At 35.5% G+C, this 14992-nt stretch overlaps 1 protein-coding gene across 9 annotated transcripts in view; it reads left to right on the top strand.

Moving 5' to 3' along the window:
• Positions 1–14992, top strand: part of EXOC6B (exocyst complex component 6B) — a 615219-nt gene that overhangs the window by 270329 nt on the left and 329898 nt on the right. The gene's annotated exons all lie outside the window — the stretch shown is intronic.

The raw sequence follows: 14992 nt of genomic DNA, 5'->3' as shown, positions 1-14992 counted from the left end.
AAGAAACTGTTATTTAAGGAGTATTAATTACAAAAAAGAATCCTTTCTTTTCTTCTTGAATCTTTTGTTTGCCATGTAATTGAGCTAAGCAAATAACATTAATTTCTATCAGTCATCAACAAATAATAAGATTATACCTAGAAATAGTCACACACTCAGATTTCTATTCTTAATTTAATGATGTAGTTATTTAAATAACAATAACCTACTTTATATATTAAAATAATATTTGTAAAAACTGTTTATCTTTTTATTCCTGATGACACTTACTCCTATGCAAAGAGAAACCTCTCTGGGGGGGAAATTATTATGGGTGTTAATGGTATTATAAGAAATAGCCCTTTCTCTATCTTGGTAGTCACCTACGTGTAGATACACAGATATAAAGGCAATCAAAAAATTAAACTAGGAAGCCAAAGTATCATTAAAGACCAATTGATGAGAGAAGTCAATTATTGGTATTTTTTAATAACAAAGTTCTATAAAGATTCTATCAGGTTGTTTCATAATATGATGGAGTAAGTCTTACTTAAGTCTGTTACACATTTTCTTTCTTCATATATCTAATATAGTGTCACTTAGTTGTTACTCCAGACAGTTTGGGACACTGGTCTATGGACTTCATGGCTGGAGTATTTTGGGGTGATTTCCATTAGTTTGGGAAGACTTGGTAATTTTTTCTCCTCTCCTTCATCCTTCCACTTCTTGCTAATTTCCTTTTCCCCTCCTCCCTTCTTTTCCCTCTCCACCCCTTGTCTCCATCTGTCATTCCTTGTTCTATAAAGATGGAGGAGGTCATAGATTGAGTTGTCTCAAGTCACCTAAAATAAGTATTTTTTTTTCAATCTCATGTACCAATAATTAAATAAATCATATTCATCTTAGTTTGTGACATAACACGCTATTATCGTTATTTCCTATCAGTCCCCCTCTTGTATTTTTTTATCTTGTTTGTTTCCATTCATCCCCTATCCATAAGCCCACAACTCTTATCTCCAAATATACAAACTCTAATATGTTTAATGTCTGGTAATGGTTGTGTTTGTATCCTTGAAAAATATAGAGTAATTTTGTATATGTAGGTGTTTTTAATTTACTCAAATGGTGTTATCTTATGGATCTAGTTTTTTCTTATATTTTTTTATTCAGCCTATTTTTAATATCTAACCTTGTTATAGTCTATATATCTTACTCATTGCCTCCCACTTCTACATGATTATTAACAAATGGTTTGCATTTGCTGTGTTTTGTCTATTAATTCAGTGATCAACTCTTAAATTGCTTCTAACATTCTGCTGTAATAAGTAGGACCCCTGTATGGACTTGGGTGTAAGTTTCCAAGATTTCTATACCTAGGTTGGAATTGCTGGGTCAGAAGGTATATATATAATTTTAATTTTAATTTTTGATAACCTGATGGATATCAAATGATGTCTCTTTGTTTTAATTTGCATCTCTTTGATTACTGATAACATTCTGCTTTTTATAGACTCCCCAATCATTTAAGATCTTTTTTCTCTGAAATGCCTATTTTTGACCTTTGTTCAGTTTTGTTTTGCCTTCCTTGTTTTGTTTTTTTCTCTTTTCTGGAAAGAGAAATTTCAGAAATTCCTTTTATGTTGTACATATTGACAATGGAGGATGTTGCAAATGTCTTTTTTTTTTCAGTTTGCCCATAGACTTTACACTATGGCCATATTATCTTTCATTAACAGGAGTCCTTGATTTTGATATAATTAAGTCCATCAATTTAAACCTTGTAGTTTGTACTTTTTAAGTCTTGTTTAAAAAAAAAAGCCCCTCTCTATTCCAATGTCATAGGGCATTCCCTTTATGTTAACTTTAACTTTTACCCATTACATTTTGATATTGATTCATCTTGGGTTCACTGTAGTTATAGTATGAGGTGTAGGAATCCAACTTAATTTTTTTTTATTTGATGAACTCAGTTTTGCCGGTCCTATCTACTACATAATCTGTATATGGCCCACTGATTCCTGGAATACCTTGGGCATATACTAAGTATCTCTCTATATATTTTGGGAAGAATTGACAACTTTCTACTGCTAATTCTTGGTATTCATGGAAGAAAAAAGTCTACTTTTAAATTATTTAGTTAAGCTTTGTATGTTAATGGTCTTGGGCATTTTTTAAGTAGTAGCAAAATATAGTGTTTTTTTGTTTTTTTTTGTTTTTTTTTAACAAATTTCTACCTTACTTTTTAATTAGTAATTGCTGATATTGAGGAATGCTCTCGATTTTTGTAAGTTAACTTATATCTGGCAACCTTGCTCAACTCTTTTATTAGTTACTATGGTTTGTTTTTTGGTTTTCGGTAGATTTTCTGTGTGGTTGTTCATAATGTCTACAGATACTGACTTGCTTCTTTTCTTCCTATCCATATATCACATTGTTTTTTTATTTTTGTTGTATTGACCAGGATCATCATTACTTACTCTGTTGTTCAGGAAGGTGATAATAGGCATCCTTGTCTCATTTTTGATCTCTAATAGCATGTATTTAATGTTTCTCAATTAACTGATGTTTGCAATAAGTTTTTGGTAAATATTCTTTATCTAGTTATTCCTAGGATCCTGTAAATTTTTTATAAGAATATAAATAAATGTTGAATATTATTGGATTTTTTTCAAATATATTGCTACAGTTCTGTGGTTTTTATACTTTAGCTCATGAATGTACTAATTAAGTTTCATTGATAGATTTTTGTGATCTTAAATGATTCCTGTATTCTTTAGATAAATCCAACTTAATGAGGACATATTACTGCTTTTTAAAAAAATACTCTGTGAAATTTAACTCCTTTTATTTTTTTTATTTTAAATCTGTTTTGTATTTATATATGGTTTTTGTTAAGTCTCAGAATTGCAATGTCAAGTGTACTTTTCCTCTCAAATAGTGTAAAAGTATGAAAATCAATTTGTTTAGTTTAATGTTATATCTTCAGTACCAACAACAGTACTTGGCATATAGTAGGCGCTCAATAAATATTAGTGGAATGAATAAGTAAGTGGTAGCTAAAAGAATGCAGTACATTTGTTTGAGCATATGCTAGCTCAAACTTTATTACTCATTTATTCACTAAACACTTACTGAATTTTTGTCCTGCATGAAATGGATATGGAGAGCAATGATGTATAAATAAATCAAGGACTTATGCTTTTAAAAAAATTACGATCTACCAGGAGAGAAGTTATAATCCTTGAATGACTAGAATATAACAGCACTGTATCTCATCACTGTGTATCTGTTAGTTTTTTAAACTTTGTTAAGATTTTATGGTATAGAAAATGTGACAAGTTTTCTTCAAATGAGAACTCTAATAGTGGTTAATAAGAGTACTGAAGTAATTTATTTGCACACTCACTAGCTGTGTGGTGTTAGGCAAGTTACCTAAACTGTAGCTTTCTCATATATGAGCTGTGGTAATAATGATCTGCTTAGTGCACGTAAAGGTATGTTCCAATGGTGCCTCGCTCCGTCTTTGGTACATGATTGGAATTTAATACATGGCCGTTAATCTGGCAGGAGTTATGTGTCTCTGATGCTGATTATTAGGCACATTATTGGTATTTTTTAAAGTATATGATGTAAAGTATAGACATATAGATAGAGGTTCTAGTCTCTGCCACCAACAGAGTTTATCAATTATTCTAAATGTACACATTCTTAAATATACAAAGTCGATGTCATCCTAAATTAGAAGTTTAAAAATTTTTAAATAAATTCCACATGCTAATATTCTGTAGTGTTGCAATATTTGGTATTCATAAAGGTTTTATAATAATTTGATAAGACATTGTTTATATGGCAGAAACAGGTTTCTTCCCTCTTTCATAGTGTTTCCTAATTTTGAAAAAGTACAACCAGTGGTAAGAGCTCAGCTCTGTTTCTGGAATACATGTTTATTTTTTGGACATTGCTGTTCCAGAGCTAGATGGACTTTAAGCACTAAAATGTCTCTTTTGTTAAAGGAAGGGCTAGACACATATGACTTCTAGAGTTGACCCTTTTCATAGCTTTTTGGGGCCGTAATTTGTTACTTCTCTATATTTGTTTCTCATTCTCACAGCACTAATATGTATTACTATATAGTGAAGGACATCTCTTCATAATAATGATGACAAAGATATTTAAAAATGAATTGCTTAATATAAATATTTGTAACATAAATATTTTTTTCAAATTTCCGGATGTAGTTAATATTAACATTTTGGCATATTCCACAGGCAGCACAAACTCTGTATGTTTCAAAATGAACTCATTATCTCACCCCTTCCCTAAAATCTACTGTTTTGGATTTACCATGATCTCAGGCAATAACAGCATTTTATCAGTTCCCCAGGCAGAAACCCAAACCTTTTCGTTTTTCTCAGTACCATATCTAAATCGCCATACCTTGCAAATGTTACCTCCTAAATACAGTTTTACTCTCTTTCTCATCCTCCCCTATCCTAAAATGATTGTCCTAGACATCGGGATTATTGAAAACATTCTCCTAGCTGCTCTCCCTTCCTTATAGTATAAATCCCTGACTCCCTTCTCACTGTGATGATAGTGATCTGTGCATCATGCAAATCTGGGATATATGTTATCTGCTTAAGATTCTCTAATTGGTCATCTATTGAGTAAAATATAGAAGTATAGAAGAAAATATGGCATATCAAAAGACAGAAGGTTTTCCATGTCCTGTCTGCCATATTGTCTGCTGCTTACCACTTTGCTTTAATGAAACTGAAATGCTTCTAGTTCTTTGAATGTACCATGCTGTTTCCTGCTTCTCATTCTTTCCTCATTCTGGTCCTTCTGCCTGAATGAGTATTCATTCCCACTTCTTTTTATTTTACGGACTCCTACTTATTTCATACTTGTGTCCTCCAGCAAATTTTCCTAATGTTTCACGTTGAGCTCAGTGGACCCCCTTCCCCTTTGCATTGTTATAGAACCCAGTACTGTTTCTGTTAGTGCTGACTGTATTCTATTATCTTATCCTAAATATGTGTTCTTTTTCCTCAATAGACTGTAAGCTCTTTTAGGGCAGGTATCGTGTTTTATTAATCTTTTTTAGCCTTAGCACTTAGCACTTAGTATTAACAGTATATAATACTCAATAAATGTTTGTTTTTGATTTTGAGAGATAACTGCCCTCCTTTTGACCTGCAAATGAATCCAGTTTTCTAGCCTCAGGCAGTGTTATACAATATCAGGGCTGGGACTTATACGAGGGAAAACAGTTCTATTGGTGTCCAACGGAAGGATCATAACAGAAGTAACAAAAAGTTCTAATATTTTGTCATTTACAATAGTGTTTATCTGAACTTTTGGCCTGGAGGATAACAAGGCACACTTTGAATAAACATGGCAATATTTATTATTTTTAGTGAAACCGACCTTCCATTCACCCCCCTTTTATGGCTGTGCTGCTTATAAATTCCCAAAGGATTATTTGAAAAATCCTACTTATATCTGCCAGCCTTATCAGTAGGGCAGGAGTTCACGTATTGTAACAGGAGGTCAGATTTCGGTCATGGTCTTATAGATGGGGCCAAGCACCTGTAAATTCTTCCTTTGGTGACTAAAGTGAAGTACAATATCAAACAGGCAGTGAGACTTTTCTAGGAAGTGCTGAACTTTGGCAGGAAGGGCAAACTTTGGCAGGAGGAGGGGAGGGAAGAAAGTGAACAAGGGTCAGATAGTGGTTAATTGAGACTTGGTTCTTGGTATAGTAATGCAGTGGAAGTGTGCAGGGCAAATGTAGGTGTATTTTATAGAATTGCTTTAAACAATTTATATTGTTTAAATCTTCATACACAGTTTAGAGATGGGCAGGCAAGGGGCAGGTATAAAACATCATTTTATAGTCATCAAGGCTGATGTTTTTGGAAGGGAGAAAGTAACAAACTAAAAATTTTACCGGAAGAGAAATGAATAATAATAATTTGAGATTTTTGTACATAGTGTAGTAGTAGTTAAAAAGATGCATGGACTGTCTGTCTAATGAGGACAGAAGCCAGGCTGTCTTACAGAGTTTTTGAAAACTCTACCAACCCAGCGATGTCTGCCATGTTTATGGACCCCAAGCCTTGAACCCAACTCAGTTTGGACAAAGATTTATATATACTGTTAGCTCCTCTGTGCCCTGGAACGTCTTTCTGACTCTTCTCCAAATTTTCTGCTCGCTCATCCTTCTATCACTGAAGGACTGTATATATGTCCCATATCAAGGAACTTGGATGTCATTAAGAGACTGGGGGGAGCAAACCTGTAAATACAACCATACTCCTGGTGTGGGGGTCTCGTTTATGATCTTATCTTCCTGTGGTTTCTTGTTTTCCAGTGATCTGCATTATCTGCTCATTAACAATTTAAAAAAATCCTAGGTGAAAGAATGTTGCCCAGTGTATACCTTCAATTTATGTACTTTTTCGCATTTGTGTTATACTATAGTAAAAGTGCCCTTTCTAAAGATTTCTGACATCTTGGATCCAGGGATAGCGTATATAGCAATATGTGGATTTTTTAAGTAAGCAGCAACCTCTCAGTATTACATGAATCATAAGAACCTCATTTTTATTTCATTCTCTTTCAATTACTAAAGGAGACTATAAAACAGCCTGAGGTATAAGGGAATGCAGAATGTCGTTGGGCGGTGAATTCATATTACAAAGGCTCTAGCAAGTGCAGTATTTCTTTTAAACTTCCTTGGGCAAGGGGCCTCTGAAAATTTGATGAAAGCTGTGAGCCCTTTCCCCAGACAAAATGCACATATGTACAGGCGTGTGGTATTTTGCTTAGAATTTCAGAGGCTTCTTCAACTCCTGAATCTTATTAGACCTAGAAAGAATCCTTCATGTCAAGGGAACTAGAGGCTGAGTTAGGCTTCAGACATCTACTGATTACAGACCTATGTCCCAGAATGGCTTACCCCAATTCCACTTGAGTATCCCCTTTTATAAGCCTCCTAAGGACTCTCTACCACTTGTCTTTCTCTTAGAGTTGGAAGCCTTGCCAAAATCTCAATTTAAAAGCATATTTCAAAGTGAACTTACTTCTGTGCCGTAAATCTTCATTCCCTGGGCAGTCATTAGGCATGGCAAGCTGGTGACCTGTTTTTCTATTAAGAAGTTAGCCTCAGCACCTAAACTAATAGCTTTGTCCCTTGAATTCTTTTACTAAGAAGATTCAAACAGAAGTTTAAAAGTAATTATGAGGACTATAGATGATAATTTATCTCCCTGAACATAAGTAATTTTGTTAAGTTTCAGGATATTTTACCTCTTGCTTGCTTTAATAATCCTTTTTGGCTATAATTCGGAGAGATAGTCAGTAGCAGGGCGAGAATTTCCCCACAATCTCTTTACAGTTCTTTGTGATCATTGCTAGTGCCAGAAATGGCATGGGGTGGGATGGGGTAAGCAGGAATCTTACTGGAATGTATCTCTCCCTTTCTAATCTGAGGATATCTACTTGTATGGTCTGCACTGGCACCGGAGGAAACTCCAAAATCCACGGTCCTGTGACTACTGATAACAGCAAGGGAAGTATTTGGAGAGTGGAAAAAGGAATGGATATGAGCAGTTTTAAGGGACATATTTTTTGAGATGTTAAAGGAATTACTTAATGAAATTACTTAGCTGTGGTAGCAACTGGCTGTTATGTTAAAGCACTTGGGAAATACATAACATGAAGAGCCTAAGACATTACTGAGATTTTCAACTAAAAAAAAAAATGATTCGTTTTGGCATTCTAAGGTTAGGCTTCAAGATACTTTCAAATAGTGGTAGTGGAAGGGTTGTTGTTTATATGTGTATTTATGATAGTATTGTCTTGGTTTTTATATAACACTTTGCGCAACAGTCTCATAGTACTTCACAAATTTGACTACATTAAGTAAGTGACTTATTCACATGGCGAATATGAGAACACCTCACTTGGTAGAGACTGGCTTCACTCTGAATATGCCATTAAATGGTTCTTTTGTTGGCACCTGAGGTAAGATATTATAGTTCTTACTCCTGTACCTTTATCAGAAGGCACTATTGCTATTTAATAATCAAGTAAATTTAACAGCAAGAATTGGAACACAGACTTAAGGCAGATCTGTCTGCAGGACTGGGTGTATTTTTGATGGCCAGATTCTTTTAATTGTTATTGACTTAAAAAAATAAGACTGCCTTAAAAAAATAGAAAAACTTTTCTGTTCCATTTAGGTATCAGGACAGTTGATTGGCAAATAAAAAGCGGATATTCAGACATCAACCTCATGTAGTTTTCCTAGTGTTTCTCGTAGACCATTGACCGAACAGCAAATGCTGACTGGTTTTTTAATTTTCATTAAAATTGATTGTACTTTGCTATAGGCTATTTTTTGAAGACCTATCCTGATTCTACTTTAAACATGGAAACTATTGACTTGTATTTATTTTATGTAAGTGTGATAAAAATCCATTATTTAAACTCTTTCAATTTTTTACACAGACACTTGAATGAACATTTAAATTTCTGGTTTGGGTGGAAGCAGAAGCAAGGTCATTTACAACTCCTGTGGTAGAAATGAAGACAAGTGAGAAAGGCCTATATGTAAAATTCTAGGGGCTTAGAGTTTGTAAGTTTTTATTCTCATTTGACATTTCCAAAGATGGTGTTACAGAGAGAGGGAAATATCACATTATTTCACTAGTCACATGAAACTGGAAATTGTGGATGTAGAATTCCAGCATTGCCAGAGACACATAGCTTAATGATCTAGATTCTCCTAAAGTTGTTTCTGGAGCTATATTTCTAGGGAACACCAGGCTCATCAGATGATCTGTTAAAAGGAGGAGGAGGAGGAGGGCTCCTGTTTCAGATGTCATCAGAATTTTGTATACTGTATTTCTCTGTCTTGGGTTTTTTACAGATCACAGTAGTATATTCAAATATGTTCTAAGAAGATCTACCAAAAAAATAAATAAATAAACATGTTAAATTTTATTTAAGCCAGTATTTCTTAATAGAATGAAAGAGGTAAGGAGGACCAGGATACTTTCTGCTCTTGAAAGTTCATAATTTAATGGGTCTAGGGAAAAGCCACTTTGTAGGAGACTCTGAAGATACCTATTTTTGTTTGTTTGTTTTTTAATCCATCATATTTATTTGGAATATATACATTGTCTTTGGGAAATGAGAAAAGAATATTGAACTTTTAATAGAAAAGCCTTCCTGAGAAGAGTAATATGAAATGAGTGGGCACCATTTTCAAATCTTTGGGATAGCAATGATATTAGCAAGGAATTCTGATGTTTCTGTACTTGACATTTATTTTTTAAGAACTTGAAGTGGCCAGCATTTCAGGCTCTGGTTTTTAGACATTATTCCTCGTGACCCTTTTGGTAAGTGTTGTTTTATTTTCACTTTAAATGGACTCTCTTTCCCATCTCAGAACTATTCATTTGCTTCCCCCCTCCTCTCTAAGACAAATGCAAGTTGTACTGTTTGAGGGGCCAACTTAACACTGTTAGAACAGAGCTGGGAGCTTTCTGGTTTGCTTCCATGGTGATCTTGAGTACTTCCAAGCAATAAGAGCACAGTTGGAGTATTTTCTTTAGAGATATTTTTTTAATGTGGAAAGTTTTGCCCTGAAATATGTGGTGACTCCTAGTCCATCTCTGACACTTCGCAGATGGTCTCGTCACTCTCCTGCCATATCTCCCCGCCCCGTAGTTGCACTGACCCACCAGTGCCTGGGGAGGTTAGATAGGCATAAACACTGCATAGATCATAGAGAAAAGCTGAGGGTGAGATTCTTTGTGTGCCGCATTGATAAGGACACAGGAAAAGCCATTTATAGCGATAACTTTCCTGTAGTATGGGCTAATGGGCCCTGGTTTGTAGTCGCTGTAATCTAACTGTTTATAATTGTCATATTGCTCTTTTCACCTGGTGACCTTATTACCCCCGAGCATATCATTTGGCTTTGAATAAAACAAGAGGCAAAAAAAGTGATTAAAAAAAAATTTTTTCTACATATGCTCACATTCATATTTTATAATGTTTGTGTTGGGAAAGATTAAACTCAAGGTGCTTTTTTTTTTTTTTTTTAACACTAATGTCTCACTTACACAGCTTTTGATACCACAATAACATAATTAGTTTTTAAGCTTTGACAAAATGAACAAGAAATAAATCATTCTCTGTATCACACCCAGTAACACCCCTTCAAAACAGTTTAAATCATATAAAAACTGTGTTTCAAACACTTTAGTTTCTCATTGTTCTCAGAATGAAGTAAACTTCTTAACTTGGTCTAAATAGTCTTCCATGTTCTATCCTGGGCTTGACTGTCTTACCTCCTTTCTGGTCACTCTCTTTCTCCTGCTCACAATCTATGCTCCAGATGTACTGACCCCATGTTCTCTCATAATGATGCCTTCGGACCGGCAGTTCTGTTTCCTGAAATAGAGTCCATATTTCATGTCTTCCTTTTGATATTTTTTTCTATTCCATTATGCCAAATTTCTCCCATTTCTGAGATCTCTGGATTTGGCATTTATAATCTTCTCTCCCTCATCTCATATATCCAGCCAGATCTCTTACACCTTTTTCTTCCTTTTCCTGTTTTGGTTGTGACTGCCAGGCTTTTGTTTGTTTATTTTCAGTTTTTAAATTTAAAAATTTTGGGTTCTTTTGCTTCCCTGAAATGCCTTCTTTACTGGATGCTTAGTTTAATACATTGTCCCAATAGTTTTGGATATTATGAGGTGTGTGTGGGGGGGGGGGCATGAATAATTGTGGCCAGAACCTCATGATTTGAACAAGAGGACATGGAGGGGAAGGGTTTCCTTTTGTTTTATAGAGGAAATTTGGTCATTCAGACAGTTATGTAAGTTGCATATACCAAAATGATCTAACCAGAAGCAAATGCCATAATTGGAGCTATGTTTTAAATATGGCTGGTTGTAGCAGGTGTAATGAAGAGTTTGTTTTTAACCTATGAATAGAACTGATTTATTTTAAATTGTGAGAGATTTGGAAAAGCCGAGGTTGGGGCTATAGTGGATTCTCTACTTTTTCAGATTTTTATAACTCAAACCACAATCTACAAGGGAAGTAATTTAGGACCTCAACATTGGAGTAGAAACTCAGACTCTTTGCCTGTAGCACTCGAGATTTCCTCAGGGAATGTTGGCAGAATTCTTCTTATTTCCTTAACTGAATGTCTTTAACTAGAGCTTCTGGAAATCTCAGACTACTGTGTTTCTCTCATGACACAGAAGGAACTTAACAAACAATTGTGAAACAAATGAATGAATGAATGAATGTTCAGAATCCCTCCAGAAAGTACAATGTGAAAAATCGATGGAGACCTATAAAAGGGATATTATGCCATGGTCAAAGAAGATTTTGTTGTTTCAGCTGAGGTCAATAAAGTTCATCGATCTATTATATGGGATATTGGTTTAGGTTTGGGATTTCCTTTTGCCCTGAAACAAAGCGTAAGATTTATTAACATATTTTTTAGATATGAAAATGAGGTCATTTATTATATTTAATGATGATATCTGTAGCAGTGTAGGTTGTGTTTGAGTACAGGTACCTCAGACCCAACTTTGACAGTTTAAACAAATACAGGGGTTTGGGGCACCTGGGTGGCTCAGTTGGTTAAGTGTCTGACTGTTGATTTCGGCTCAGGTCATGATCTCACGGGTCATGAGATAGAGCCCCACGTCGGGCTGGAGCCTGCTTGGAATTTCTCTCTCTATTTCTCTTTCTCTCTCTCTGTCCCTCCCCCACTTGTGTGCCCTCTCTCTCTCTCTCTCTCTCTCTCAAAATAAATAAACATTTAAAAATAAAACAAAAACAAATACAGAGTGTATTTTTTTTTTTATATATAATATGACAAGTAGTCCAGGTGTCGGCACTTCAGTGTGGTATGGTGGCGCTACACTGTCCCCAGACACTTATGTTCTTTTAGCGGTTCCAGTTGTCCATCTTTAGTATGTAGTTTTTGCCTTTGTACTTGCAACATGGATGCCAGAACTTTAGGCATCTTTCTTGTATCTCAGAAAGAAAGCAGGTGGGAAGGCCACAGTGCAAGGGCTGCATTCCATCTGAGTCTGTTTCTGTTCATCAGGAAAGCAGTAGCTTCAAAGAATACAATATTTTGTAAAAATGCTGAATCCTGTTGTAATTTTAAAAACAATTAAGATTAGAAACCAAGTGATTTCTAGTCAACATGGTGTTTACAAGAAAAATTACGGACAAACCAGATAAGCTTGAATCTATTCTAAATCTTAGGACATGTTACTTAATGTATCACAGCCTCAATTTTTTCCATTTAAAAAATTCTCACAGTGTTTCTGTGAGAATGGAATGAAAGAATGGATGTAAAAGTACCTGGCATGTTACCTTTAAATCTTAAAGAAATATTTCGCTTTCTAGCTTTTACATAGTCCTGCTCACTCCTACCCCATCCTTAAATGTTTATATTGTAAAAAGGACTCTTTAAGAATGCAGCGAGGAAGGAATAAGGGACTAGACTAATGCATGTGTAGATATAAATGCGCAGATACAGAAATAGTACAAGAACACCTGTGCTCTTCCTCCTACAACCCTCCCCCACTTAAGGTTACTTTTATAAAATAACTAATCTAGAAATTAAGAACTGTGAAATATCCGAGCAAGAAGGACTTTTGCCTACCCTTTCTTTTATTTACCTCTTTTCACAGAAGGGGAAACCTTGGCCTCAAGCAGTTAAATTACTCACCTAAAGTCATATAATCGGTAGGTAACCAAATTAGAACTAAAAGCTAGATATAGGGGCACCTGGGTGGCTCAGTCAGTTAAACGTCCATCTCTTGGTTTCAGCTCAGGTCATGATCTCCTGGTTCATGAATTACAGCCCGGCATCCAACTCTGTGCTGTCAGTACAGAGCCTGCTGGAGGAGCAGAAGAGAGAGAGAGAATCCCAAGTCCCCAACCCCCCCGGCCACTTGCTCTTGGTCTCTCTCTCTCTCTCTCTCTCTCAAAATAAATAAATAAATGTACAAGAAAAAAGCTACATATAAATTCTCTGCCTTGTGTTCTTTCCTCCGTCAGTTGTCAACATCATTAAAGTGGCTTATGTGTGGAGAGCTATTCTAAGCACGTTTATAAGCATTAAATTATTCATTATATTGTATTGCACCCTCATATGGTACATAATCGGTACATTAACTTTGTACACCTTATCAGCACATGGTTTTCTTTGTTCTACTATCAGTAAGAGACTGGACCTGGTTTCTTGTCCATAATGATTGGAAGTAGGGATGGAGGTGGGAAGGCCGTCTACATCTTTTTAGTCTACCTTTTCAAAACATCTTTTCTCCTTCAGCTTTGCCTTTGGTACATACTTTAACAATTCTGTGACCACGTGAGTATAACAATTTTATGTGACTGTGTTTATCAAAAAAGTTTTGGTCTGGTTTTCTAGAACTGCCTTATAGGGAGGCCTGATTTATCATAGTCATACTTGGGAAAAGAATAGGATTTTCCTTTCTTAAACAGTAAGGTCAGTTACTTTCTATGAAAATGGTCTGTCTGCCTATTTTTTTTTTTTCTTGTAACATAAAAAGATGCCATTGAAACTAGTATCATTGAGATAGTGAATAGTCCAGTCCAGACCACACTTGGCTTACAACTAGTTGTGGGCTTAAATGGTCAACAGTGACTATTTGTTAAGTTTGTTTAAGCTGTTATTCAATTTTTTGGGAGGGCTTTTAGGACACTTTCTCTAGGCTTTATTTGCAATTGACTTGTTGTCTTTCTAAATTTTCCCACATTATTGAGAAATTCAGAAGAATAATTTCTTCCTCTAGATTTTTCTCCATTATTCAGAAATTCAGATGTGTAATTCCTTCCACCAAATAATGTAATAAAAAGCGGCTAGGCTTTAAAATCTTAATGGAAAACACAAAAGTGGGAAAATTTCTGAGTAAGGGTATTTTCTTTGGGGAAAAAATAGGAAACCGTAAGTTGATATTAACAATAAACAGATAGGGGTTCTTGGGTGGCTCAGTTGGTTAAACGTCCAACTTCAGTTCAGGTCATCCGATCTCACAGTTCGTGGGTTTGAGCCCCATGTCGGGCTCTGTGCTGACAGCTCAGAGCCTGGAGCCTGTTTTGGATTCAGTGTCTCCCTCTCTCTCTGCCTCTCCCCTGCTCATGCTGTCTCTCTCTCTCTCTCTCAAAAATAAATAATAAACATTAAAAAATTTTTAAAAAGAAAAAACAATACACAGATATATGAATGAATGAATGAATGAATGAATGAACATGTAAAAATCTAAATACATCCCTATGTTAATAGGGAAGAAGGCTGTGGTCTTATTTCTTATAGTAGAATGTTGAGTGTTGACACTTACGGGTCTCTTGCATCCCTGTACGTCTTGTGAGCAGAGGCATTGTCTGTGTTTGTTCCAGATTATCTTTTCAGGGATGTTTGTGCAGCCAACAGCTTTGTAAGGTAGGGATAATGTCTCCTGCCAGAGAAAGAAGCAGGCATGTTTCCAGCTTTGGAAGATCAAGATCGTGTTTTTCTATGGAAAAAGATACTTGGGTCCCTATGCTCAGGGTTCCTTTCCTTTAAAGCAAACCGCTATATGTGCAGGTGTCTCCTGGACTTCTTCACATTGTCCTGTAGACATTGGGATTCTGGGAACTGATGCAAGCATAAATGCTGATACCCGAGCTGCTGCTATTGATACTAGTAATAAAGTCCTTTGTCTCTGATCCAGTTTCATACCTGCCGCTAGCATTCGTGAAAATGTGGCACACGCTGATTTGTTGGTGTGCAAGGTGATAAAATCTCAGACTCTTCGTGGTTTTTCAATTTGTAGTCATTAAAATAGAGACTTATTCGGGCACAAATCATTCATACTTACTAACTCTAGTGAAGAAATTTTGGTAAGTGGTAGTATATTTGTGTGGTCTTAAAGTGTCTCCCTAGGATTACTTA

This window comes from Prionailurus bengalensis, chromosome A3 (genome assembly GCF_016509475.1).
Source record: "Prionailurus bengalensis isolate Pbe53 chromosome A3, Fcat_Pben_1.1_paternal_pri, whole genome shotgun sequence".
Lineage (NCBI taxonomy): Eukaryota > Metazoa > Chordata > Mammalia > Carnivora > Felidae > Prionailurus > Prionailurus bengalensis.
This window is presented reverse-complemented; position numbering and strand designations above follow the sequence as displayed.